Source organism: Canis lupus, chromosome X (assembly GCF_011100685.1).
Source record: "Canis lupus familiaris isolate Mischka breed German Shepherd chromosome X, alternate assembly UU_Cfam_GSD_1.0, whole genome shotgun sequence".
In the NCBI taxonomy this organism is placed as follows: domain Eukaryota; kingdom Metazoa; phylum Chordata; class Mammalia; order Carnivora; family Canidae; genus Canis; species Canis lupus.
This window is the reverse complement of record NC_049260.1, coordinates 71,144,685-71,169,159: the sequence shown is the minus strand read 5'-3', so window position 1 is coordinate 71,169,159 and position 24,475 is coordinate 71,144,685. Positions and strand designations below refer to the sequence as shown.

Below are 24,475 nucleotides of genomic sequence, written 5' to 3'. Positions count from 1 at the left end.
TGTCCATAGTATTTTGATCATATTTTTTCTATGTGGGCATAAGAAAAGAAAAGTATAATGATCATGGGTTATAACAGTTTAAATAAATGGGAAACAGAATTCTTTTTCTTTTTAAAACTTCAGGAAAGAGCCCAACGAAATGATTTTTTCAGTCACATAACTGGCTAACTATAGCTTGAACTAGCATTTGTATTTTATTTAAAGATTTTATTTATTTATTCATGACAGAGAGAGAGAGAGAGAGAGAGAGAGAAGCAGGCTCCATGCAGGGAGCCTGACATGGGACTCGATCCCGAGTCTCCAGGATCACACCCGGGCTGAAGGTGGCGCTAAACTGCCTTTATATACTTTCTTGTAATTTTGATACTATAAGTAATGTGAATGACTTTTTAAATAACCCACATATATTGACAAATGAGATCTAGCCTAAACAATGTGGTTGCTGTGGGAGTTAGAGAATCACTGCTTGATTCTATCATTGTGTGAGACATTTGTGAAGTGTCTTTTTGGAATATATTTAGAGTCAACCTCACATTCTTTTCAATAGTTTCAACGACAGCAAATCTATTTTTTTTTAGATTTTGTTTATTTATTCATGAAAGACACACAGAGAGAAGCAGAGACACAGGCAGAGGAAGAAGCAGGCTCCCCGCAAGGAGCCCAATTGGGACTCGATCTTCGGACTCTGGGATCACGCCCTAAGCCAAAGGCAGACGCTCAACCACTGAGCCACCCAAGTGTCCCAACAGCAAATCTTTTATCTTTTATAGTAGACTTGAGTTTTAGAAAATAAGATGAGTACTTCAGAGCTAAACAGAATAAATAAGCTGGGTAATTAAGCTGTGTAATACTAATGTTTGGTTAAAAATTATAAAGAACATGAGATTGAATTTCTTCTTTAGCTCAAATTATGGCACTTTGAAGAACATTTATTTGGATAAATAAATTCTTGTTGGATTGGTAGTAAGAGCAATATATTCATTAAATATAAATAAATGCATAAATGTGTGTGTGCATGTGTACAGAATTGTAATGCTGGACAGGATTGTTCATTTGACAGGTAAGGAAATGGAGGCCGAGCACCTAATATACTCCTAGCAAAGTACTTGGTATATAACAAGTGCTTATTAAACAGAAAAAAAATATGTTTGTAGCAAAAACGATGATCTATGGAGAAATACACAATATATTTAAAACAGTGTTATAGTACTAGAATTATGGGTAGAGCAAAGATCTATACATTTGTTTGCCCTTCCCATATTTTATTCTTAGCGTATATGCTCTTCCATACAGTTCCTGGAAGAGGTAGCAATCCGATGAACCATGTGACCTTATCCTTGCCAAAGAGACCAATGTCACATAAAGAATAGCAGTTGAAGTAAGGGTCATGCTTTATATACCTATGGTAGTCATGTTTAAACAAAGGAAATCAATAGATAAAAAGTAGACAGAGATAAGTGAGACCATGAAAGGATAGAAAAAGTAACTTATGTTTTCAATTTGTCAGTTTTGTTTCCAGTCCAGGGCACTCTTATGATCTGACTGCTGTTTCCTGTCCTTGGATGTCCAAAAGGTTGCCTATCATGTGTTATTGGGCTTCTATTTCCCCCTTTAGAGGGGGAAAATAGAGAAAGAATTTATTTATTTATTTATTTATTTATTTATTTATTTATTTAGAATTTTTAAACTGTTTGTGAAATGGCTGAATGCCCAGGAAGGGGGAAAATAGAGAAAGAATTTATTTATTTATTTATTTATTTATTTATTTATTTATTTATTTAGAATTTTTAAACTGTTTGTGAAATGGCTGAATGCCCAGGAAGATTACAGTGATTTCCTCCAAGTCATTCACATAGTGGCAAGTCAAGGACTAGAAAGCAGATCTTCTAACCCAACATATAGCACCTATCAGTAGAATATGCTGGTTCAGGTCACAGACCATGGAAATACATGACCTTGGAAATGTTACTTAATCTCTTCTTGCCTCATTTTCTCCCTCTATAAAAGGAATAATAGTACTTAACCCATCCAATAGGATTGTTGTGAGAATTAAATTAGTTATCATATACCATAAATAGTAACAGCTAATTGAACCTGGGTAGGAATCTGACCTAAAGGGCAGCCATCCTAGGCCCTAACGCAAAAAGGGGAGGAGCACCAAATAGCATTCCTTTCACAGAAATGTGGAATTGAAAAAAAAAAAGAAAGAAAGAAATGTGGAATTGGGACCAAGAGTCTTTGTCAGGAACTAGAAGGGGCAGTCACACCAGGAGAAGTAGAGTCTTCCTCCAAGCACAGGATAAGCAAAGTACGCTTCAGAAAAGGGTCATCAGCTTGTGCTGAGTGGCATCCCAGAAACAACTTGAATGTGGAATGAGGATCCCATTTTCAGGGATCTAGGTCTAGATATAGGATATTTCCTATCCCAAATTCCCTTGAGCCTCTCTGTATCTCTTCAATAAATGCTCAATTTATATAGCTCCTGGTTATAAAGTAAATAAGACACGAGGATGTAATATACAGCATAGAGAATATAGTTAATAATATTGTAACAAGTGTATATGGTGATATATGATAACTAGACTTACCTTGGTGACCATTTTGTAGTGCATATAATTATCAAATCACTGTTATATACCTGAAGCTACTATATGTCAATTACTCTTCAATTTAAAAAATAGCAAGATTTCCTTGCAGTCAACAAAGACATAATTAAATACAATACTTATTAATATTACCTCAAGTTTTAGTATGAAAAGAAAAAGTAATTGCACATACAGGCCATAGGCAGTAGGGGATAGCCCTAGTCAAGCGTATTTCTCAAACATATTTCCCAACCTTTTTTTTTTTTAAGATTGTATTTATTCATTCATGAGAGACACACAGAGAGAGAGAGAGAGAGAGAGAGAGAGAGAGAGAGAGACCTAGAGACACAGGCAGAAGGAGAAGCAGACTCCATGCAGGGAGCCTGCCATGGGACTTGATTCTGAGACTCCAGGATCATGTCCTGGGCTGAAGGTGGCGCTAAACCGCTGTTCCACCCAGGCTGCCCTTCTCTAGCGTTTTCATACTGTTTTTCAGCTTTGTCAATATAATACTCTCAGTTCTCTCTTTCTTGGTAAAAGTGCTTTATCCCCATCTTATCACCAAGAACTAAATGACACAGGTCTTAAGAATGAGTAATTAATCATTCTATATTATTTTAGCATCATTGGATTAATTTTGTTTAAAATGACAGATAATAGTTTAAGCCTACATTCTTCCAATGAAAATGTGAAAATGTTCTCTACAGATGTTCTTCACCCTTAGAAGGCCAGCCAAACTTTAAGGCATATTCTACAATTAGTACCCTGAAAATATTTTTTAAAACAGCAAAACAGCAAACTGAGCACATACCAGAAGAAATATAAGACCACTGCAAATTGTAAACAAGTTCGGATGATTTATAGAAGAGAATTCTACAAAGCTCCCATAATGTCAGGATATAAACAGTTTTTAGTGCTATTTAGTGAAATGATAATTAAAAAACTCATTGAACTGAATGAGAATTAGGACTGTCAGACAAATGCTTGTAAGGGGTTAATTAATTCATATGAACCACACAGTTCAGCTGAAAATGAGCTCATTATTCTAAACCATCAATTTATCTACTTCTTACTATTGCTCTCCTTTCTCCATCATATTCACCTTGCTACACCCTCATCCCCAGTAGTAAATGTCAGGAAGTAGAAATTTTTAAAAGGAAATGTGAGCTAAAGGCATTTTGTCAGGGTACTCAGGGGTACAGAGATGTCTGCTGGAACACTGAAATGAAAAGATCTTTTATTAGTACACCATGGCTCATAACATTCCAAAGGGCTCAATACTTTCATTATGTACACAAACATACCCCTTCCTCCTTTTCAAATGCCTCATTACAGCTAAGCCTTGAGCTTTCTTCTTAAAAAGCTTTCCTCTGAAATTATTAATAATCTGAAGTTCCCTACAGGCCAACGGCATTATTATAGTCAAAATGCATCAATATGTATATATACTTACATACTCTCTTTTACACTATGTTAAATAACAAAGTACTTATTGGGAACAGTAAAGAATTTATAAGCTATATAGGGAAAAGCCTAGAGGAAGATGGCAATATCCTAGACTCTAAGGAAACGGCTCTTGAAGCTTATTAGGTGGGTGTAGGAGATTGTAATAGGATTATGAGTTTTGGTTTAGCCTGTCCATCATTTCAAAATCCCCATAACTAACGGGACTATCTTCATAGGGGTCTGAGTTTAATATTAAAGCTGCTTTATTTAATTCTTCCTATTTTATAATGCTTGAGTGCTAATTAGTTCCATCTACTTTCTTGAGGCTTGTCAATAAGGCAACTTGAAAGCCAAGAACCTACTGAATTATGGATTAGCCAGTTCTGTAACAGTGGGTTCAAGAAACCTAGTTAGCTACTCCAAATTGTAATATGATTATAGGCACAGGAAGGCATAAGATACTCTTGTTATCTTCTGCTTAAAAGCAGAAAAATACACCCTTATAAGTAAACTGTTTATTTTTGATGTGTTAATGATCATTTTAGATCTAAAACTAAAATAAATAATGTTTACGTTTGTGTGTGTCAAACATAGCCAATTAAATTCACAATATCCACAATATTTGCTATAAAAAAGTGGCAAACTGGTTTTAATTTTTTTTTTTTGAACACAGATACAAATTTTAAAGATGGAAAAGATTGAGAATGAGCCTGACTAGCATTAACCCCCTCATCTACCTTCACTTTTATTGAAGCTGCATCACAGCCACCTTGATCCTTCCTATCAATTTCCTACTTTTGGCATTTCAACTGACTCCTTTCTCCTACAGCTAGACTCTAGAATCAGCCATTTAGGGTCACAAATTCTGGAGTTAGAAGGGAAGTTAGAGATAAACTGACATAGCTCTCTCATTTCATAAGGGAATTAACTGAGATCCAGAAGTTAGGATTTCATAGGTGATAGCAGTGTTGGAAAATTAATCCATGTTTCCTGATTCCCTGCTCAGTGAAGCTTCACTTTTACTTACCATCATAACCATCCCATTTAACCATGTCCAGATTCACTGGCCTCATTAGGCTGCTGAGCTACTCCTCCAATAATCTGGGATGCCCCTCCCCCCACATTAGTTTCCTTAGCCTTAGGGAATCAAGCTATGGTGGAATACTGACAAAACTTAACTTGGATATGTCTATTATGTGCTCCCTGGCTTACTCCTCAAGTGTGTCCAAATTCCTCTTGCCTCCACAGGCTTCTAATTCTACCTTCCTTTTCTCATTCCTAAAACATGATCTTGTCTTTTAATTTGTAAGAATAAGCCTGCATCCCTAGTGTCATCATCTGCCTTCACTTAAGTATTAATTATATTCTATCCTGTCCATCTTTGTGGTAGAAACAGCTCTCCTTATTCTCTCTCCTGAAAGTTAATGCTCCTATGTTTCTTCCCTTCCTATGAACCCTGTCAATCTCTCCCTCTTAACTACTGCCTTCGTTAAACCAAAACTAATAAAATTAGTTGATAATGGTTAATAATAGCAGTAATAACAACTATCTAGTACATACAAAGTGTTTATGATGCACATCAGGCAACATTTTAGGCACTTTGTAGGTATTAATTTAATCTTCAGAATAACCTCTGAGGTAGATACTTCTTTTATGCTCATTTTACAGAAAAGGAGATTGAAATAGAGAGAGGTGAAGTAACTTGCCCAAGATGCAAAACTAAGAAGTGGTAGTGGCAAGATTTGAACTTAGACAGTTTAGCTCCAGAGTCTGTGTTCCTAATCATCACAGTGCTTCTTTTATATATGACATATCTATACCATTAGTTATTAGCTTATGTTGGACAACTTGCTTAACTTCTCAGAGACTCAGTTCCCTTATATGTAAAATAAGAATAATATTGCTAATCTTAAAAGACTGATATAAAGATTAAGTGAACTAGGAAATATGTAATCCACCATGCCTGGTATATTAAATGTCAGTTTTAAAAAATACTAGACAGCAATACAAAAGAATAAGAAAGATAACCATGCACTCATATAAAACAATGTACAAAATACATTGTTAAATAACCAAAACAAGGTGGCAAATGAATAAGTAAATGCCAGTTAATATAATGATAATAATGATAATAACAAATAAGCCTAGCTTTTATTAACCAAATATTCAGGGATAACTCTCCCAGAGGGAGATAAGCTTTATTATGTATTTAAGAAATCCTTACCAAGCACTGTTCTAAGCACTTTACCAATGTTAATTCATTTAGTCTGAAAAATAGCAATGAGGTGAATCCTACTATTATTTCCATATTATATATATGAGAACTGAGACAGAGAGTTGATTAACTTCCCCCAAGGTCACAAAGCTAGTAAGTAGCAGAGCAAGATTTGTACTCAAACAGTCTAACTCCAGAGTGTGTGCTAGGCAGGCTCTCAGTGAAATAGGGCCAAACTTGTAACTCGCATGTCATGGGAGAATAGCATAGATGCATATAGCCGTAGTAAGTATGAAAAGGTATAGTTTAGCGTATGTTCCCCAAACTTGTCAACTAAAGAAAAAATTTGGGCTTTATAAAAATAAAAACAAAAACAAAACCAGAATCCTGGGCCCAATCCCAAACCTACTAAGTCAGACTCAGGAATGGAGACCAGTAGAAGTTAACAGAGAAGTAAATCAGAATCACTTTGGTAGGTAGTTTTGTTTTTGTTTTTGTTTTTGTTTTTGTTTTTGTTTTAATATCCATTCCTAGAATCAATCCCTAGATAGTGGTTCCCAGGTCTTACTTGTTACCTGTGAGGGATGCTAGGGAACCAACAAATCATTTTGAAAACTGATAAACAAAGAGAAAGAATCAAGCATTCACCCTGTCTTCTCTATCTGAAATATACTTGAATGTAACCAAATAGCTGATGAGAGGACATTCCTTTTCATAGAGATATTACAAATAATTTTTTTTTAAGAGGGGATGATAGAATACTACTCTTTGAATTAATGGATCTAGATAATGATCATCAGTGGCTGCTGATACACTAAGAGTAAACCAGCCATCATGCGTTCCATTATAGAACAACACACCAAGAATAATAAGTCTTGCTTAAAAATATGGAATGCAAATCTGATCTAGTCTCTATATCTAAGTTTATAGAAAATATATGATATTTATATATCATATATATATATAAATGATATATATATATATAAATGATACCACTAGGATAGAATACAATAAATACAAACTCTATTAGACAAATGACCTGGTTGCTTCAGCAATAACAATGGACAATTATAATTTTTTTAAAAAATGAAGAGATATAGTAGCTAGCCTCCAAGATGATCACTCCAATTATCCCCAACCCCTATATTTATGCTCCAGTGTAGTTCTACATTGTTTCTGGGTTGGTCTATGTAACCAGTAGAATATGACAGATATGTTGTCATTTCCAAGACTAGGTCATAGAAAGAACTGTGGCTTCCTCTTTGCTCTTTCTTGTGCTCTCTTAGATCAATTGCTCTTGGGGAAGCCAGTGGCCATATTGTAAGAGACTCAAAAAGCCCTGTAGAGAGGCTCACATGGTGGAGAAGTGATCTGGAAAGCAGATTCAAGATCACAGATGCAGCCCTGGACAACATCCTCACTACCACTTGAGAGATAATAAGACATGAATGATTCAGCTAAGCTGCTCCCAAATTCCTGACAGAGACACACTAAGATAATAATATTTGTAATTTTAAGCCACTATGTTTGAGGGTAATTTGTTATTTAGCAATTGATAACTAAAACAATACAGATGTCATAGTTTAAAAAGAGACTTAAGAGAACAACAATAATAAGTAGATCTTATTCAGTTCTTGATTTAAACTGGGGCCTGGAGGGGGGGGCATGTGGTAGACCATGAAATGTGAACACTAGTTGTTAGTAAGGAAACATTTTTTATAAGATATGATGGTACTATTTGGTTATGATATAAATAATTTTTACAATTTATGAATAAATAATAGAAATATTCAAAGATGAAACAATGTAATATCTAGGACTTGAGAAAATCCAATGATGGGAGTATACACAGAACAAGATTGAATAAGAATTTATCATTGTTGAGCCTAGATGCTGAGTTATTTTGTATATAGTTAATTATTTTGTATATAGTTGAAAATTTGAGGGAGCGGGGCAAGATGGCAGAGGAGTAGGGTCTCCAAGTCATCTGTCCCCACCAACTTACCTACAAAACTTTCAAATCATTCTGAAAACCTACAAATTCGACCTGAGATTTAAAGAGAGAACAGAACAGCTGGAGTGCTACAGAGAGAAGAGTTTTAGCTTGTAACAAGGTAGGAAGGTGGAAAAAAAAAATAAGAAAAAAATCAACTGGGGGAGGGGCCCCACAAGGAGCTGGGCTAAGGCCGTGATGCAAGAGCCTCCCGTGACAGGAAAGCCCAGTCCCAGAGAAGCAGGAACTTTAAAAATCCACACCCGATTCCTCCTGGACAGAAAGGTGTTTAGCAGGAACTCAGACAGAATCACAGGAGGGGCAAGGGAGCCTCCAGTTTTCTGGAGTCACTGATAGAGGAAGTGCGCCCAGGGGAAAGCGGCCACAGACTGTGAGCCGAGCTGGGTAAAGGGGTGGAGTACACACCAGCAGGGCATCGGGAAGAAGCCAGTCGGTCAGGCAGGGGCTCCGGGCGGAGGGGGCTGCGCCCTGCTGCCTTCGGTAGCCGTGGACCCTGGAGCGTGATACCAGCAGCACAGGCCCGGGATCCCAGGGCATCAGAGGACACAGCCCAGGATCCTACACTCCCCCCAGGACAGGCAGAGGTGGGGAAGGCACAGGACAGCGTGGACACTCTGCTGCTGGGCGACCCCAAGCTGTGCAGATCAGCAGTGCTCCTCCCCCCCACCCCCCCTTGCCCCTGGAGGATTCAGGTCTGTGCAGACTGGGAGACTGTGGTAGTTACTGTGGGAGCTGACTCCAGAGCTGGAGAGATGACTGCTGCCAGTGTTGTTCCTCCTTGTGTCACCCTGTGCTTGGGATGGAGAGAGGCCGCCAGGGAAAAGGCACCTCACAGGATAAACAGCTCCCACTGAGCCCTGCATGTGGCATGGGGAAGGACAGCTCCCCCAGGAACACATACCTGAGAATCAGCACAGCAGGCCCCTCCCCCAGAAGACCAGCTGGAAGGACAGGGGAAGACCAACTTCTTGACCAAGCAGTGCTGGAAAGACCCAGGGGAAGTCAAGGGATTTACAGAATATAGAACCAGAGGACACTCATCCTTTTTTTTTTCTTTCTTTCTTTTTCCAGTGCAACTTGTTTTTATATCAGACTGTAAATTTCCAATTTTTTTTTCTCTTTTCCCACCTTAACTACAATATTTTACCACCTCTTCATTTTTAAGATTCTTCCTTTTTGACGTTCCTATTTCTACAATTACAGGTCCTAGATATATTTTCCACTTGTAGATTCCCTTCAACATACTCAACTTAATTTTGGGAGATATACAAGGTATGGGTTTTTTTGTTTTTTGTATTTTGTATTCTCTGCCTCATTTTGTTCTATAATGGAAGAAGTTAATACCTTCTAAAACATAACCAGTATGCACCCAGACCAAGTGGTACACTGTGCTGGTTCATTCTGTGAGATTCCTCATTCCCATTCTGCCCCCCTCTTTTATCTCATTTATGTTTTGCTAGTCAATGTTGGGGCCTCCCACAAGTATTTCTGGTTTATAAAAATTTGAGACTGAGCATCTTCTAATATACAGACCTTAATATACTCAGAAACAAGAGGATCACCCTCTAGAACCCTTCAGGTAGACGACATTCTCCATCCACTAAAACTTCATCACCACCACCATCTAGCAGACCACCCCCCTTTTTTTCTTCTCCTTTATTTTTCTTTTTTCTTTTTGTTTTGTTTTCTTTTTTTCTCTTCTTATTTGGGATTCCTGGACTTTTATTTTTTATTACTTTGTTATAAATTTGTTTTTCACTTTAGTGGTCCTTTTCTTTTATTTCATTCTCATCTTTGTTTTCAATTTTGGGTCTCTGATCTCTTTGGAATCATATAGGGTGAAATTTACTTAGGTCATGGTTGATATTCTTGATGCAGCCCGCTCATACAACCACCCTGCACTGAGCAAAATGACTACAAAGAGGAACTCACCACAAAAGAAAGAATCAGAAACAGTACTCTCTGCCACAGAGTTATAGAATTTGGATGACAATTCAATGTCAGAAAGCCAATTCAGAAGCACAATTATAAAGCTACTGGTGGCTCTGGAAAAAAGCATAAAGGATTCCAGAGACTTCATGATGGCAGAATTTAGATCTAATCAGGCCAAAATTAAAAATCAATTAAATGAGATGCAATCCAAACTGGAGGCCCTAACAATGAGGGTTAAGGAGGTAGAAGAAAAAGTGAGTGACATAGAAGACAAGTTGATGGCAAGGAATGAAGCTGAGGAAAAAAAGAAACAAAATTAAAAGACCATGAGGAAAGGTTAAGGGAAATAAATGACAGCCTCAGAAGGAAAGATCTATGTATGATTGCAGTTCCAGAGGGTGCCCAGAGGGCCAGAGGGCCAGAAAACACATTTGAACAAATCATAGCTGAGAATTTCCCTCATTTGGGTAAGGAAACAGGCATTCAGATCCAGGAGATAGAGAGGTCCTCCCCTAAAATCAATAAAAAACGTTCAACACCTTGAAATCTAATAGTGAAATTTGGAAATTCCAAAGATAAAGAGAAAATCCTTAAAGCAGCAAGAGACAAGAGATCCCTAACTTATATAGGGACAACCATTAGATTAACAGCAGACCTCTCCACAGAGACCTTGCAGGCCAGAGGGGCTGGCAGGATATATTCAGGGTCCTAAATCAGAAGAACATGCAGCCAAGAATACTTTATCCAGCAAGGCTCTCATTCAGAATAGAAAGAGTGCAAAAGAGCTTCCAAGATAGGCAGAAACTTAAAGAATCTATGATCACCAAAACAGCTTTGCAAGAAATATGAAGGGGGACTCTGTAAAAGAAAGAGGACGCCCAAAGAAATAATCCACAAAAACAGGGACTGAATAGGTATTATGATGACACTAAATTCATATCTTTCAATAGTAACTCTGAACATGAATGGGCTAAATGATTCCATCAAAAGACGTAGGGTTTCAGACTGGATAAAAAGCAAGACCCATCTATTTACTGTTTACAAGAGACTAATTTTAGACCTAGGACACCTAGAGCCTGAAAATGAAAGGTTGGAGAACGATTTACCATTCAAATGGTCCTCAAAAGAAAGCAGGGGGAGCCATCCTCATATCAGATAAATTAAAGTTTATCCCAAAGACTGTAGTAAGAGATGAAGAGGGACACTATATCATACTTAAAGGGTCTATCCAACAAAAGGACCTAACAATCATGAATATTTATGCCCCGAATGTGGGAGCAGCTAAGTGTATCAATCAATTAATAACCAAAGTAAAGACATACTTAGATAATAACACTCTAATACTGGGAGGCTTCAACACTGCACTTTCTGCAAATGACAGATATTCTAAGCACAGTATCTCCAAGGAAACAAGAGCTTTAAATGATAAACTGGACCAGATGGGTTTCACAGATATTTACATCCAAACGCAAATGAATATACATTCTTCTGAAGTGCACATGGAACTTTCTCCAGAATAGACCACATACTGGGTCTCAAATCAGGTCCCAACTGATACCAAAAGATTGGGATTGTCCCCTGCATATTTTCAGAGCTCAATGTTGTGAAACTAGAACTCAATCACAAGAAGAAATTTGGAAGAAACACAAACACGTGGAGGTTAAAGAGCATCCTGCTTAAAGATGAATGGGTCAAACAGGAAATTAGAGAAGAAATAAAAGGATTCATGAAAACTAATGAAAATGAAGATACAACAGTTCAAAATATTTGGGAAACAACAAAAGCAGTCTTAAGAGGGAAATACATCACAATACAAGCATCCCTCAAAAAACTGGAAAAAAAATCAAATACATATGCTAACCTTGCACCTAAAGGAACTGGAGAGAGAACAGCAAATAAAACCTACACCCAGCAGAAGAAGAGAGTTAATAAAGATTTGATAAGAACTCAATGAAATAGAGATCAGAAGAACTGTAGAACAGCTCAACAAAACCAGGAGTTGGTTCTTTGAAGGAATTAATAAGATAGATAAACCATTAGCCAGCCTTGTTAAAAAGAAAAGAGAAAAGACTCAAATTAATAAAATCACAAATGAAAAAGGGGAGATCACCACCAATACCAAGGAAATACAAATGATTTAAAAAACTTATTATGAGTAGCTATATGCCAATAAATTAGGCAATCTAGAAGAAATGGATGCATTTCTGGAAAACCACAAATTACTAAAACTGGAACCAGCAGTAATAAAAAACCTGAACAGGCTGATAACCAGAGAGGAAATTGAAGTAGAACAGGCTGATAACCAGGGAGGAAATTGAAGTAGTCATCAAAAACCTCCCAAGACACAAAAGTCCAGGGCCAGATGGCTTCCCAGGGGAATTCTATCAAACGTTTAAAGAAGAAACAATTCCTATTCTACTAAAGCTGTTCTGAAAGATAGAAAGAGATGGAATACTTCCAAACCCATTGTATGAGGCCAGCATCACCTTAATTCCAAAACCAGACAAAGACCCCACCAAAAAGAACTATAGACCAATATCCCTGATGAACATGGATGCAAAAATTCTCAACAAGATACTAGCCAATAGGATACCAACAATACATTAAGAAGATTATTCACCATGACCAAGTGGGATTTATCCCCTGGATGCAAGGCTGGTTCAACACTCATAAAGCAATCCACATGATAGATCATATCAACAAGAGAAAAAACAAGAACCATATGATCCTGTCAATAGATGCAGAGAAAGTATTTGACAAAATACAGCATTCATTCCTGATCAAAACTCTCCAGAGTGTAGGGATACAGGGAACATTCCTCAGCATCTTAAAAGCCAATTACAAAAAGCCCACAGCAAATATCACTCTCAATGGGGAAACACTGAGAGCCTTTCCCCTAAGATCAGGAACACGAATGGGATGTTCACTCTCACCACTGCTATTCAACATAGTTTTAAAAGTCCTAGCCTCAGCAATCAGACAACAAAAAGAAATAAAAGGCATTCAAATTGGCAAAGAAGAAGACAAACTTCTCCTCTTTGCAGATCACATGGTACTGTACATATAAAACCCAAAAGAGGGCAGCCCTGGTGGCTCAGCATTTAGTGCCGCCTTCAGCCCAGGGCCTGATCCTGGAGACCAGGGATCGAGTCCCATGTCGGGCTTCCTGCATGGAGCCTGCTTCTCCCTCTGCCTGTGTCTCTGCCTCTCTCTCTCTCTCTCTCTGTGTGCGTGTCTCATGAATAAATAAATAAAAATCTTAAAAAAAAAAAAAAGACTCCACCCCAAGATTGCTGGAACTCATACAGGAATTCGGCAGTGTGGCAGGATACAAAATCAATGCCCAGAAGTCAGTGGCATTTCTATACACTGAGACTGAAGAAAGAGAAATTAAGGAGTTAATCCCATTTACAATTGCACCCAAAAGCATAAGATACCTAGGAATAAACCTTAGCAAAGACATAAAGCATCTGTACCCAAAAAGCTACAGAACACTTCTGAAAGAAATGGAGGAAGACACAAAGAGATGGGAAAATATTCCATGCTCGTGGATTGGAAGAATTAATACTGTGAAAATGTCTATGCTACCCAGGGCAATTTAATGCAATCCCTATTAAAATAATGTGGACTTTCTTCAGAGAGTTGGAACAAATTATCTTGAGATTTGTGTGGAATCAGAAAAGATCCCGAATAGCCAGGGGAATATTTAAAAATAAAACCAGAGCCGGGTGCATCAGAATGCCAGATTTCAAGTTGTACTACAAAGCTATGATCATCAAGACAATGTGGTGCTGTCACAAAAACAGACACATAGATCAATGGAACAGAATAGTGAACCCAGAAATGGTCCCTCAACTCTATGGGCAACTAATATTCGACAAAGCCAGAAAGACTATCCACTGGAAAAAGGATAGTCTCTTCAATAAATGGTGCTGGGGAAATTGGACAGCCATGTGCAGAAGAATGAAACTAGACCATTCTCTTACACCATAGACAAAGATAAACTCAAAATCGATGAAAGATCTAAATGTGAGACAGGAATCCAACAAAATCCTAGAGGAGAACACAGGCAACACCCTTTTTGAACTTGGCCACAGTAACTTCTTACAAGATACATCTACGAAGTCAACGGAAACAAAAGCAAAAATGAACTATTGGGATTTAATCAAGATAATATGCTTCAGCACAGGAAAGGTAACAGTCAATAAAACTAAAAGACAACCTACAGAATGGGAGAAGATATTTGCAAATGACCTATCAGACAAAGGGCTAGTATCCAAGATTTCTAAAGAACTTATTAAACTCACCAACAAAGAAACAAACAATCCAATCATGAAATGGGTGAAAGACATGAACAGAAATTTCACCAAAGAAGACATACACATGGCCAACAAACACATCACAAAATGCTCCGCATCACTTGCCCTCAGGGAAATACAAATCAAAAACCACAATGAGGGGCAGCCCCGGTGGCGCAGCGGTTTAGCGCCGCCTGCAGCCTGGGGTGTGATCCTGGAGACCCATGATCGAGTCCCACATCGGGCTTCCTGCATGGAGCCTGCTTCTCCCTCTGCCTGTGTCTCTGCCTCTCTCTTCACTCTCTCTGAATGAATAAATAAGTAAATCTTTAAAAAAAATTAAAAAAAGTTAAAAAAAAAAAAACACAATGAGATACCACCTCACACCAGTGAGAATGGTGATAATGAACAAGACAGGAAACCACAAATGTTGGAGAGGATCTGGAGAAAGCGGAACCTTCTTGCACTGTTGGTGGGAATGTGAACTGGTACAGCCACTCTAGAAAATGTGTAGAGGTTCCTCAAAGAGTTAAAAATAGAACTGCTCTATGACCCAGCAATTTCACTGCTAAGAATTTACCCCAAAGATGCAGATGCAGTGAAACGGCAGGGCACCTGCACCCCAATGTTTATAGCAGCAATATCCACAATAGCCAAACTATGGAAGGAGTCTCCATGAGGAAGCGGCCTCATCGAGAGATAAATGGATAAAGAAGTTTTGGTGTATATGTACAGTGGAATATTACTCAGCCTTTAGAAACGACAAGTACCCACCATTTGCTTCAACGTGGATAGAACTGGACGGTATTATGTTGAGTGAAGTAAGTCAATCAGAGTAGGACAAGCATTATGTGGTCTCATTCATTTGGCGAATATAAAAAATAGTGAAAGGGAATAAAGGGGAAAGGAGAGAAAATCAGTGGGAAATATCAGTGAGGGTGACAGAACATGAGATACACCTAACTCTGGGAAGCAAACAAGGGGTAGTGGAAAGGGAGGTGGATGGTGGGACGGGGTGAATGGGTGACGGGCACTTAGGGGGGCACTTGATGGGATGAGCATTTGGTGTTATGGTATATGTTGGCAAATCAAACTCCAATAAAAAATATACAAAAAAGAAAAAAAATTCACAATAAAGAATAGGGGGGAAAAGGACTGACTGACCACCAAGGCCTCACATCAGATGAAGCAATTACAAGTAAACCAACCACTTAGGAGAGACAAGTTCTCATTAGCCATAAAAGCTTCATCTAAGCGTGTCATTGCATATAAATTTATATATTGTATATACACATAGATATATACATATCTCTTCTTTGGTGTGGTCATGTCATTTCTCCCCAGTTAGATATAAGATAGTAGTTTGGAGATATTTTTTCATTTATTGATTATTTGATTTATTTATCATTGAAGTTAGCTTTTAAAGTACAAGACAGACCGCAGCATTTGTATACGAAAAAAGAAATCAATTTAAAGAAAGATATTAAGAAGAAAAGAAATAGAGGATAAGCCATGATGCATGATTTTGAAGGTTGTAAGATAAGTGAGATGAGGAGTACAATGTGGCCATCAGTAAGGGTACTGAAAGAAAATGAGGCCTGGCACATAAGGGAATTTACTGAGCCTTTCGGTGTGAGTTTGAATTTGAGGGACTGGAGAGAATAGAAGAAATCTGGAACAAGAACCAAGGCATGTGATTTGGGTAACAATGGATAAGGAGATTGCTAAGCAGTAATGAAGACTCAAATAATGCTACAAGTATACTTTAGACATAAAAGATTTTAAAAAATAGATCAATATTTTAGATTCTTCCACAAAGAAATGAATTACTTTTAGCATTTATTTTGTTTTGTTGTTACTGTGTGATTTTATTTTTAAGAGGAGAGGACTGAGTAGCACTTGTGCTTCAATTGTAACACAACTATCAGTGAGATCTGATTCTAAATACTATATTCCTTATTTTATAAACTTCTACTCAAGAAGCTTTCAAAATAGCTTGAATAATTTATGATTTGATTTTAGTAATCTGCAATAGTTGGGAAATATGTAAATATTTCTTCTCTTACTTTGTGCAAGTCCAAAAAAAGCAAGGTCAACCAATAAAGGCAATATCAAAACAGTAAAAACCTCACATTTGAGAAAAATAAGATGTATTTTAACATCTAACTGGGTCATTTACAGAAGGATAAAGACAATCACTTAAACATTTTTTCCATGGGCATTTGAAAATAATGCCTCAATAAATAGCTATGGACACTTAGAAGAGGAAGCTTAAATATAATAATATCCATAATTTAATAGGACACATAGCTATAGAGCAATTTCATTTTAAAATAGAAAAATCTAAAATAAGATTTCCACTATCCAGAAACCTCAGAGAATGAGTTGATCTGCATAGCTGTGGATTTATACATTTTAAATACCACTACTTTTTATCTTAGCCATTTGTATAGAAATGTTTCACAGATATATACTTTGCTGCATACAAAAAGAGAATCTACAGAAAATACATCATTGTTGATTCACATAATTATCATTAACATCAAATACTGTGCTGTTCTGTATATCCAACAAGGTCCTCAGGGCACACTTGAGCTGTGTCTATTTTTCCTTTAAACAGAGCAGAACTACTCTATGTTTAAAGTTCCTTTTCATCTTAAAAATGTTTTAAATACTATTTTATTTATTCTGATGATATAATCATCACATGAAGGAGAATATGAGAAGTTGGAAGAAAGTAAAAATCACCCATAATACTGTGATATAGCTATAAGGACTTAATATTATGATGCATTTCATTCTGATTGCTTCAACAACTACATACATATCTTTTACTTAGGTGAGATCAATTGTAGTTAGTTTTGAGTCCTATACTTTTGCTTTGTAAGATGTTATCTGCTTTGATGATTAGTTCCTCTCCTCCAATAGAATCAGCATATTAGCTCTCAGTTTCTATTGCTGTGAGTGGGTCTTAGCATACCTACCTCCTCGATATTATTGTGTTGTTTCCTATTTACTGGGGGTGAAAAAAAAGCAAGAAAACCAGGATGCCACAGAGTAGGAGGATCCTAGGCTTGTCTTGTCCCATGAACACAGCTAGATAACTATCAAATAATTTCTGGGATATCAAATATCCTAGAAATCAACCTGAAGACTGACAGAATTCCACAACTAAAAGGAAAGAAAAGGCCACATTGAAGAAGGTTTGCAGACATAACTGGCTTTTCTAACAAAAAGAAGGCAGAGACTTACACAAAATGCCAAGATGGAGGAATTTATCCCAGATGAAAGAAGAACATAAACTCACAGCCAGAGATCTATGTGAAACAGATGTAAGTAACATACCTGATGGAGAATTTAAAGTAATAGTCATAAGGATACTCACTGGGCTTGAGAAAAGAAGAGAAGACATCATTGAGACCCTTATCACAGAGATAAAACAAAAAAGAATCAATCAGAAATGAGAAATACAATAAACAAGATAGAAAACAGATTTGATGTAAGACATAGCAGGCTGGAAGAAGCACAAGAATGAATTATTGATCTAGAAGACAGAATAATGGAAATTAACAAGACTGAACAAAAGAGAAAGGAATTAGGCAACATGAGGACAGACTTAAGGAATTCCGTGACTCCACCAAGTGTAAAAAAAACAAAACAAAACAAAAAACTATTCATATTATAGGAATTGCAGAAGAAGAGAGAGAAAGGGGTAGAAAACTTATTTGAAGAACTAATAGTTGAAAACTTGCCTAATCTGGGGAAGGAAACAAACATCTGGATCCTGGAGAACTCACATCAAAACCAACAAAAGCAGGTCAACACCAATATATATTATAATTAAATTTAAAAATACACAGATAAAAAAATCCTAAAAGCAGAAAGAAAAAAGAAGTCCCTAACTTAAAAGAGAAGACCCATAAAGCTAGCTGCAGATACCTCTACAGAAATTTGGCAAGCGAGAGGGAGCAGCATGATTTATTCAAAGTGCTGAGTGGGAAAAATACGCAGTCAAGAACAGTCTATCCAGAAAGGCTATCATTCAGAATGGAAGAAGAGATAAAGAATCTCCCAGACAAACAAAAACTAAGGAGTGCATGACCACTAAACAAGCCCACCAAGATAGATTAAAGGGGACTTCTTGGGTGGAAAGGAGAGACCAAAAGTGACAAACATAAGAAAAGATCAGAGAAAATTTCCAGAAACAATGACAAAACAAGTAATAAAATGGTAATAAATACATATTTATCAATAATTACTCTGAATGTAAATGACTAAACTTTTTTTTAAAAGATTTTATTTATTTATTTATAAGAGAAACAGAGAGATAAAGAGAGGCAGAGACACAGGCAGAGGGAGAAGCAGGCTCCATGCAGGGAGCCTGATGTGGGACTCGATCCCAGGACTCCAGGATCATGCCCTGGGCTGAAGGCAGGCACTAAACTGCTGAGCCACCCAGGGATCCCCATGACTAAACTTTCTAATCCAAAAGACATAGGCTGTCAGAATGGGAAAAAAAAAAAAAGACCCATTTCTGTGCTGCCTAGTAGGTAGACTCTTTTTTAACCTAAAGACACCGGTAGATTGAAAATGAGGGGATGGAGAAATACTTATCACAAAAACAAATGTCAAAAGAAGGCTGAAATAGCAATACTTACATCAGACAAACTAGACTTGAAAACAAAGACTATAACAAGAACTGAAGAAAGGCACTATATCATAATAAAGGAGACAATCCAACAAGAAGATCTAACAACTGTACCCATGCACCCAATCTGGGAGCACTCGAGTACATAAAACAATAACAAACATAAAGGAACTCATTGATAATAATACAATAATAGTAGGGGACTTTAACACTCCATTTACATCAATGGATAGGTCATCTAAATAGAAAATATACAAGGTGGGGCACCTGGGTGGTGCAGTGGGTTAAGCATCCAACTCTTGGTTTTGGCTCAGCTTGTGGTGTCAGGGTTGTGAGATCAAGGCCTGCATCAGGCTCTGTGACAAGTGGATTAAGATTCTCTCTTTCTCCCCCCCCCCCCCCACTTGCTTTCTCTTTCTCTCAAATGGATAAATACATCTTTAAAAAAGGGAAAGAAACAAGGAAACAACAGCTTTGAATGACACACTTGACCAGATAGAATTAACAGATATTTTCAGAACATTCCATCCTAAAACAGCAAAATTCACATTTTTCAAGTGCACATGGGACATTATCCAGAATAGATCACAAAACAGCCCTCAACAAATACAAAAAGATTGAAATTATACCATGCACCTTTTCTGAACACAGTGCTATAAAACCAGAAGTCAACCACAAGAAAAAATTCAGAAAGATCTCAAATATATGGAAGTTAAACAATATGCTACTAAACAATAAATAGATCAGGAAACCACAGAAAAATAAACAACATATGGAAAGAAATGAAATTGAAAACACAATGGTCCCAGATTTTTTGGAAGCAACAAAAGTGGTCCCAAGAGGGAAGTATATGTGGAGGCCGAGAAAATTAAGGCCATTCCACTTTAAGTTCAGCCTTAGCACAAGTACAGCCATCCCAGGCCCCTGTGAATAAGAGCTGAACTTTACCTTACTTCAGTTACAGGAAGAAAACAGCTTACAGCTTAACGTCCTAGAAAGCCCCTATTAGAATGAGAACAGAGCCCAAGCCAAGGGCAGGAAGCCCCTATTAGAATGAGAACAGAGCCCAAGCCAAGGGCAGGAAGCCCCTATTAGAATAAGAACAGAGCTCCACGCCCTTTAATGCCCCATATCAAAATGTAAACAGAACTTGAGAAATTTCTCCACCCCTTCTGAAGATCCCCTAGACCAGCCTATAAAAACTAAGCTGAAACCCACCTCAGGGTCCAAGTCCCTGCTCCGCTATACTTGGACCCAAGCTCGAGCATGTAAATAAACCCTCGTGTGTTTGCATCGGTGTCAACTTCTTGGTGGTTTCTCGGATTCGCAATCTTGGGCACAACAGTATACAAGCAATACAGGCCTACCTCAAAAAGCAAGAAAACTCTCAATAAACAACCTAACCTTACACCTAAAGGGGCTAGAAAAAGAAAAACAAATGAAGCCTAAAGACAGCAGGAGGAAGGAAATAATGAAGATCAGAGCAGAAATAAATGATATAGAAATTTTAAAAAAACAATAGAACAGATCAATGAAAGCAGGAGCTATTTCATACAACACAGCTCATTTCACCAAGTCTAATTTTCAAAGAGGTTTTTATAATTAAAGTTCATCCTCCAAACCTCTACATAGTTTCAAAGAAACCAACCAAGTTTACAGTTCTAGAGCCATTTTTTAAGGGTGCTATAGGTTAAAAATTGTATATATACTAATTCACAGTACATACAAATGCCCCTTATATTTGAACCACTGTAACAACTGAGCTATATAACAATGATTTTATAATATCTTAGATTTTTACCTCTTGATTGCCATGTGCAACTTCTATTAACATTAAAGACAGATTCATTTGTGCTCACCAATGGATGGACGTATATAGAGGCAATGCTGAATTTGAAGAACAGCACAAAAGTCTTTTTAAAAAAGCCTAATGTTCATTATCCTTCATCTAGATGCCTCAGCACTCAAGAAACTTGAACTGATATTTTCACAATACATAACAATCACTTGATCCATACACACACAAAAAGCAGCTGCTTCATAGGCTTAACCATGTTACATAATGCTGACAGAACATGATAAATACCATAGCCAATTGAAATTGCATAAGCAGTTTTAGCAAGTACAATGTAAGACATACAGCATCATTCAATGCCAAGTATTTTCACAAGCAATGGTGAGAGGTGCTAATAGAGGGCATAATGGGTCCCTCTAAAGAGGAGGGTGGGGGGACTCATTCAGATATAGGTCCTCCCATCCTTTGTTCCTTTGACTATAGCTCTCACTCCATGCTTGTCATTTGAGTAGGCATTTAGTCAAATGAAATTCTCTAGGATTATAGTAGGCATTGTTTTGTTAAAAGCCTGGTAACCAATAGAAAATACTACGTTCTCCTACCCCTCCCTAACAATCTTCCTTTTGAATGACCATCAGTTGTTTCACAAGATAAAACACATTTATATTGTATAAACTTGTTTACCTGCTAGTTAACCAGGAAATACTATTGAGTTTTATTACTTTAATTACAAAAATCATAAAATAAAATACATATGCAATAGAAAAAGATTATATAACAAATAGCTATTTTCAAATTGCCTTGGGACTGTTTATGGAGTGGTTTGGCCTAAAGCAATTACTAAAACCAGATTTGAATGCTATTATAAGTAGATATAAGCTTTCCTTACACAACCCGTATTTATATTATCAATAAAAGCTGTAACTTAAAGCTTGCAGCAATTACTTTGTGGAGAAAGCAGGGCAAATTTATTATCTGTGATCCTTTCTTTATCTCTCCCTATTATATCTGGGATAACTGTGTAGTACTTAGGTAATATGACTAAATCTTATTAGTGGAGGGCTTTTCTATTTTAAGCACAAATCTGGCATTTAAAAATCTCAAAGTCAAAAAATTAACATAGAAAATGTCAGGAAATTAAGCAAATTAAAAGATACTGTCAATAGCATGAAGAACTGTCAAAGGACTAATAACCCCAGTAAAATAGTATCAGGAATGGGTAATAAATTTTTGAAAAGTAGATACCAAGGCAAGAGAGACATTTAATGTCAAAGCATAAAAGATATTTAAAGCAAAATAGCTATTATATTAAGCCATCAGTCCTTTGATTATTATTTTATCATTTGTATAGTTGACATAGCTGAATAAAAATAGCAGTAAAAATCTGAGGTTCTTAAATTACCAGCTTACACCAGTGCTAACCATGAAGCATAACCAATGCTAGCATAAGTAAGATTAATTTCCAGCTTAATGGAAATATTAATGTATTTGTATGTTTCAAAATTAGCTTCTTTAGAAAAATGTAAATGAGAAAAAATTTTAATGATATATAATCCTTTCAAAGCAGGCTTATTTCTTTTTATTTTAAAACTTTATTTTTCCTTCCATGAATGTTAAAGTGGCAGGTAGTCAGTAATATAAATTATTCACGTGAATTCTATTTTAATTAGCCAAAAAAGAGTCATAAACATGAGAAAAAAGAACTTTTAATTTTGTTGGTTTAGAAAGAGAAAGATTTATACATAACAAAATATTAGTTCACTTGTTCTTCTGACACAGAATCTTGACACAGAATCTTGACATTATTAAAGGAGTTAGAAGAGTAGAACACTTTGGAGTACATATTGAATTTCTCACTTTAATAATGAAGATGTAGTTCTGTGTAATCTAAAATTAATTTAAAGCTAGTGAAAAGAAGTAATATTCTAGTATCTGTTTTGTTCTTTCCTATTTAAATTTAACAAGTAGTAGCAGCTTTCAGGAGGACAGCATACACAAAAGATTAAAATTAGATGTCAAAGTTAAATAAGTCAAGTTTGCCTTCTATTATTTGAATGGGGTTTAACTAGTTCAATAACCTGGTTTTTTTTGGGGGGGGATTATCGTGCTTGCTTTGGCAGCACATATACTAACATTGGAATGATATAGAGATTAGCAGGGCCCCTGCACAAGGATGACACACAAATTCATAAAAATTATTTTCTTCTCAAAACTCTGTAGAATAAACTTTAAAAGCCATGAACATTTCATAAATCGTGTGATATTCAGGTTGAAAACAAATAAGATGACAAGTAGATGCGAAAGGAAAAGAAAGAATCACATAAAGGAAATGTTTTGGAGGGAGTGGGGTAAACAAGGCTACTCTTAGCAAAATCCTTTCACTCCCTGCCCCAAAATACAAGTCAAATGAGAGCCTTCCATGTGAAGCAATGCGGTCCTATGACCAAAGTATCATGAAAAATGTACCAGTGGCTTGTTTTCATTTTAGCTGCATTTTTGACAATTTATGGCCTGTAGAGACATTCCCTGTATCACATACTCAAGTAACAAATGTACTGTGTGTCATCTCTAAAGTCACGTTACTGGGATTGTATTCAAATAGCCTTTGCTTTGGGTGGTTTTCCTAATAGGAAAGATTGATTTATAATTATTCATTTATACTCTCCTGCCCACCCCCAATTATTCCTACAAGCTGCACAGTCAACTGATTTGAAATAAGTGAACAAAGAAACAATGTGCTTTAGAAAACATGACTGAAGCATTCACATCATTTAGAAGAGAAAAATCCCAGGAATAAAAGAGCTTGGGTCTACCTTAAAGCAGGAACTTCCCTGCAGAGAGAAATGGGAAGAAGCACATAATGCTACTGCAGCTGCAATATTTCTGAAGTAGGACACTCAGAAAAGGGCACAAGCTATTCATGTTTTTAGAAACATTATGTTTAATTCCTCTGCAAAAGATTTAGCAGCTTAGTGGAAAGAAGCAGCACATGGAGAAAAAAAACATGAAAGAAGAGTTAGCTTTGCAAGGAAATTTGCTTAAATTAATATTAGAAAGAAAATATTTCAGAAATGGTTCCCTCTAATAATCACATACTCTAAGTCTAAAATAAAAGGTCATAGCTAATTGGTACAAAAGTAGGTTTGGACACACAGGAAATCAAATTCTGTGATGAATTCTACCCAACCACTATCCTTTTTATCTTCAACTAGGACATGTTCCACATGTTATAGAACCCAGAACAAAAGCCAAAAGAAGCCATACTTCAAAATTGAGCTTCTTTTCCAATTTTTTAAGAAAACTTTGCAATATTTAATGTTCATAGCCAAATCAACTAGGAGAACAAAACATATTTGATGGTCAAGAATGGAAATTAAGTAGTAGTTTAAAAAGTCATGCTTAATGCATAATAAAAATGCTTTTTTCACATGAGTTGATTAAAAATTATGATTGATAGGGGTGCCTGGGTGGCTCAGTTGGTTAAGTGTCTGCCTTTGGGTCAGGTCATGAACTCAGGATCCTGGAATCAAGCATTCCCCACC

General features: G+C 36.7%; 1 protein-coding gene and 1 non-coding gene across 4 annotated transcripts in view; one reads left to right on the top strand and one right to left on the bottom strand.

Moving 5' to 3' along the window:
• DIAPH2 (diaphanous related formin 2) overlaps positions 1-24,475 on the bottom strand; it is a 1,049,860-nt gene that overhangs the window by 135,769 nt on the left and 889,616 nt on the right. The gene's annotated exons all lie outside the window — the stretch shown is intronic.
• LOC119868593 lies at positions 23,038-23,141 on the top strand. The gene has a single exon (XR_005386585.1). It is a non-coding gene; the product is annotated as a U6 spliceosomal RNA (small nuclear RNA).